Consider the following 5,678-nt stretch of genomic DNA (forward strand, 5'->3'; position numbering starts at 1 on the left):
TTGAATAAGCTGACTGGCTTTCAAATTTGCAGTGCTGCCACCTTGGAGATCTCCGCCAAGGACGATGATCAAGAGATGGAAGACGCTTTTACCTCCAACCCCGGTACGATTACTGATGCTCTGCTTTTGGTTGACTGACGATTTCTTATAATTCGGGTCGATTGGATTTTTCTTGTAGCTCCTCCTCATGTCATTGACCTCCCTGATGATGACGACGAAGTGCCGCTAAGGGCGCGAAGGAACAGGAGGGCGCCAGCTGGCAAGACCCCACAAACTACTCCGGCGTCTGAGGCCGCAGTCCGGGAGGGTGGTGATACCACTCGGGCTTCCGTGACCTTCGCTGAACCTCTGACGAGTGTCCGGCCTTCGACATCGACTGCAAATCCGCCTTCACTTTTTGCCACACACCACGTCCCTGAGGACCAAGTGGGTGCCGCCAAAGAGGCTATACGCCAGGCGGGGATCATGATGGAGCAAGTGAAGGTGGTTCGGGAAGCCAGCCAAGCAGCTTATGACGCGAGTTCAGCCCTTCAGAGCAACGTCCAGGTCAGTCGATTCACCGCTTGTTCTGTTAGGATATGCTATCTGAAGAATCTCTTTTCCGAAGATCTTTATATCTGTACACCCACTGGGTGTGTCTATTAATCCTTTTGACGAGTGGGGGCATGCTAAGTGCACCCACTGGGTGTAGTCCCCGAGACTACGGTGGACTGCTGGCAGTCGACTGTAGTCTCTATATTGTGTTGCTTTAGCTGAACTTCTTCACTCGGTCTGGTCAGGCCATGTCGAATGGAACTGTACACGGTCGACTGCGGGCAGTTATTTTTTTTTGGTCGAACCAGTGGGGGCACGCTGAGTGCACCCACTAGGTGTAGTCCCCGAGACTACTGTCGAATGTTTTTTGATTCGGCTGTAGTCTTAGAAACGCCATCATTGTCTCTTGGTTACTCAGAAGCAACTTATCTTGGATGTCTGTCGACTGATTTTTTGCAGAAATCCTGCGAACTTGTGGCTCGCTTCACTGAGTTGGAGAACAAATAGATACAGCTGAACCTTGACTTGGAGCTTCCTCAGGAGAACTTGCAGAAGGCGAGGGACGAAGCAAAAGGTATGGCTGGTAAACTTTTGTCGACTGTTCTTTCTTTCTGGCCGTCCTCGATGTTGATCTCACTTGCTGTTTCGCAGACAAAATGGAGGAGGCTCTGAAGAAGAATGATCAAGACCTTGCCGAAGCATAGAAGGAGGCCCTGAACAAAACGAAGCTTGCTGAAGAAAAACTGGCTTCAGTCGGTACTCTTGAAAAGGAAAACTCCAGGCTGGAAACTGCTCTCGACGCGGCTAATCGAGAGGTCAGCCGTCTGAAGAATGGCAATATAACTCTGAGTGACAAGGCAAGTGAGCTGGCGGGGAAGAGGAACGATCTGGAGGCTTATCTCGGTGGACTCGCCAAGAAGCTGTTCGTCATGCTCGAGGGTAATTATTCCGGCCCGGCTGACTTGCAGTTACCAAACCTGCGTAGAGCCACTGACTTATCCTTGAATTGTGTTTACAGAATTCTGCCAGAACTTCGAAGAGGAGACCAGTCGAGTGGAGACAGACTTGGACCCCATCAATTCTCCAGTGAAGGACGAGGCTGCTATGAACGTGCTCTGACTGGAATCTCGTGTTGCCGGCGTTGTTGACTATCTTGCTCGGTTGAAGGTTGCGATGTCACGGATCGACACGTCACTCTGGCCTAGGACGACGCTTCAGAATGACCTCGAGTCCCTGATGACCCGACTAAATGAAGTCCCAGGTCGAGTGGCGAAATGGAAGAAATCTTCTGCTAGATGTGGCGCTGACGTCGCTCTGTCTCTGGTCTGCATCCACTGCAAGGAGGCGCGAGAAGAAAAGTTGGCCGCCATCCAAGTTGCCAATACCAGGAAGCACATCTTTCAAGACTTCATGGAGACTTTCATTGCTGCTGCCAATCGCATTGCAGACGGGATCGACTTGGACGAGTTCGTCGCCCCTTCCAGTCCTCCGCCTGAGGAATAAAAACTTTTATGCTTCACTTTAAATTTGCCTCGGAATGCCGAGTGGATTTTGTAACCATTAAACTCTATCGAGCTGGAGGCTCGAGTACTTTGATCTGCGGTCTAGGACCTTTGAATCTTATCTGAACTTGATTTATCGTTGAATATCTTCATGAATCTCCTGCTGAGCGAACCGAATCTTTATTCGAGATAACTTTCTGTATTCGCAGCGCAGATCTGAAGGAGGGGGAAACAGTCGACCCATGTCTTGTATTTGTGGTGAAGCTCCCCATGGGTGGGCGGCAGTCGACCCGCACCCTGTTACTGCAGAGTGGGACGGAGCGCACATTGTATTTGTGGCGAAGCTCTCTAGGAGAAGGTGGCATTCGACCTGCCCTTCGTCGTCCTGGAGGATCGAGATGTGTTTGGGAGAACATAGACGAGTACTGGACCGCAGCTAAGCCCCCGAGTGGGAGGGTTACTCTCCACTCGGTAGGATTTTTTTCGAACTTAGGCGAGTGCTGGACTGCAGCTAAGTCTCTCAGTGAGAGAACATAGGCGAGTACTAGACTGCAGCTAAACCCCCGAGTGGGAGGATTGCTCTCCACTCGGTAGGATTTTTTCAAATTTAGGCGAGTGCCAGACTGCAGCTAAGTCTCTTAGTGAGAGAACTTAGGCGAGTACTGGACTGCAGCTAAGCCCCCGAGTGGGAGGATTGCTCTCCACTCGGTAGGATTTTTTCAAACTTAGGCGAGTGCCGGACTGCAGCTAAGTCTCTTAGTGAGAGAACTTAGGCGAGTACTGGACTGCAGCTAAGCCCCCGAGTGGGAGGATTGCTCTCCACTCGGTAGGATTTTTTCAAACTTAGGCGAGTGCCGGACTGCAGCTAAGTCTCTCAGTGAGAGAACTTAGGTGAGTACTGGACCGCAGCTAAGCTCCCGAGTGGGAGGATTGCTCTCCACTCGGTAGGATTTTTTCAAACTTAGGCGAGTGCCGAACTGCAGCTAAGTCTCTCAGTGAGAGAACTTAGGCGAGTACTGGACCGCAGCTAAGCCCCCGAGAGGGAGGATTGCTCTCCACTCGGTAGGATATTTTTTCAAACTTAGGCGAGTGCTGGACTGCAGCTAAGTCTCTCAGTGAGAGAACTTAAGCGAGTACTGGACTGCAGCTAAGCCCCCGAGTGGGAGGATTGCTCTCCACTCGGTAGGATTTGTTTTTTAAACTTAGGCGAAACGGATTCGCAGCTAAGCCTCCGAGTGGGAGGCCGGCTCGCCCCTCAGTAGGAAACTGTTTTTACAAACTTAGGCGAAGCGGATTCACAGCTAAGCCACCCACTGGGGGATTTCTTACAAAAAAACAATAATAATCACTGGGAAAATTATAACGCTTTTGTCTTTGATAAATACACTACAGGAGTTTTTCTTATTACATCTCATCCGAGTGAGAATTTAGGTATAAAAGGGGCGGAGAAGCTCCGCATTCCAGGCTCGTGGCTCATCGATCTGGCGATCGACATTGTAAAGATGATACGCTCCATTGTGGAGGACTTTGGTGACGATGAAGGGGCCTTCCCAAGTAGGAGAGAGCTTGTGTGGTTTCTGTTGATCCACTCGGAGGACCAAATCTCCTTCTTGGAAGGCTCGACTCTTCACATTTCTGGCATGGAACCGACGCAAGTCTTGCTGATAAATGGTCGATCGGATCATAGCCATTTCTCTTTCTTCTTCCAGGAGGTCGACTGCGTCTTGCCGGGCTTGTTCTGCTTCATCTTCGGTGTAAAGCTCGACTCGGGGTGCATTGTGAAGTAGATCACTCGGCAGGACTGCTTCCGCTCCGTAAACTAGAAAGAACGGGGTTCTTCCAGTCGACCTATTCGGGGTGGTCCTCAATCCCCACAGAACTGACGGAAGCTCGTCGACCCATGCACCTGCTGCGTGCTTGAGATCACGCATCAGCCGAGGTTTTAGTCCTTTGAGAATCAGACCATTTGCCCTTTCTGCTTGCCCATTCGACTGGGGGTGGGCGACCGATGCGTAGTCGACTCGTGTGCCTTGAGAGGCGCAAAAAGCTCTGAACTTGTCTGAATCAAAGTTTGACCCATTGTCAGTGATGATGCTATGCGGGACCCCATATCTGTATGTTAACTCCCTGACGAAACTGATGGCAGTGCAAGCATCAAGATTCTTGATAGGCTTGGCTTCAATCCATTTGGTAAACTTGTCGATTGCTACAAGCACATGTGTGAAACCGCTCCTGCCTGTTCTCAATGGACCAACCATATCCAACCCCCAAACAGCGAAGGGCCAGACAAGTGGAATGGTCTTCAGGGCTGATGCGGGTTTGTGTGATATGTTGGAGTAGAACTGGCACCCTTCACACTTGTCGACTATCTCTTTTGCCATTTCATTTGCTCTTGGCCAGTAAAAACCTGCTCGGTATGCTTTAGCCACAATGGTCCGAGAGGACGCATGGTGACCACAGGTCCCCGAGTGGATTTCATCAAGGATTATCTGACCTTCTTCTGGTGTTATACACTTCTGACTGACTCCAGTCGCTCTTTCTCTATACAACTGTCCCTTTATGACTGTGAAGGCCTTGGATCGACAGACGATCTATCGAGCCTCTTCCTCGTCATCCGGGAGTTCTTTCCTCAGGATATACGCGATGTACGGTATTGTCCAGTCGGGGATGATTGCCAAGACTTCCATGATTAGGTCGACCACTGCTGGAATTTCGACTTCAGTCGGATCCGTGGCACTCTTTGGCTGCGGGACTTCATCTGTAAAAGGATCTTCTTGGACTGACGGCGAGTGGATGTGTTCCAAAAACACATTGCTGGGGATGGCTTCTCTCTTGGAGCCTATCTTTGCCAAATCATCAGCTGCTTGATTTTTCAGTCGGGGGATATGATGAAGCTCTAACCCCTCGAATTTCTACTCTAACTTTCTCACTGCATTACAATAACCGGTCATAGCTGGACTTCTGACGTCCCACTCCTTCATCACCTGATTAACCACCAAATCTGAGTCGCCATAAACCATGAGGCGACGGACGCCGAGTGAAATGGCCATGCGCAGCCCATACAAAAGTGCTTCATATTCTGCTTCATTATTGGAGGAATCAAAGTGAATCTGGAGAACATATCTGAGCTTATCTCCTCGGGGGGAAACCAATACTACCCCAGCACCGGAACCATTCAGCATCTTAGATCCATCGAAGAACATTGTCCAGTGCTCCGAGTGAACTTGAGTCGGAAGTTGCTGTTCAATCCACTCGGCGACGAAATCTGCAATTGCTTGGGACTTGATAGCTTTCTTTGCCTCAAACCTGATATCTAGGGGAAGGAGTTCAATCGCCCATTTGGCCACTCGACCAGTTGCATCTCTATTGTGCAAGATCTCTCACAACGGAGCATCGCTGACGACTGTAATGGAATGATCAGAGAAGTAGTGGGCAACTTTCTTTGTAGTCATGTAAATCCCATATACGAGCTTCTGATAATGAGGGTATCTTTGCTTCGATGGGGTCAAGACTTCAGAAATATAATATACTGGGCGCTGAACTCTGAAGGCCTTTCATTCTTCTTCCCGCTCGACCGTAAGTACTATACTGACAACTTGTCATGTGGCTGCAATGTACAGCAGTAAAGGCTCCTTGCTGATT

This window comes from Triticum urartu, chromosome 7A (assembly GCF_056163025.1).
Source record: "Triticum urartu cultivar PI428250 chromosome 7A, HENAU_Tu73, whole genome shotgun sequence".
NCBI lineage: Eukaryota > Viridiplantae > Streptophyta > Magnoliopsida > Poales > Poaceae > Triticum > Triticum urartu.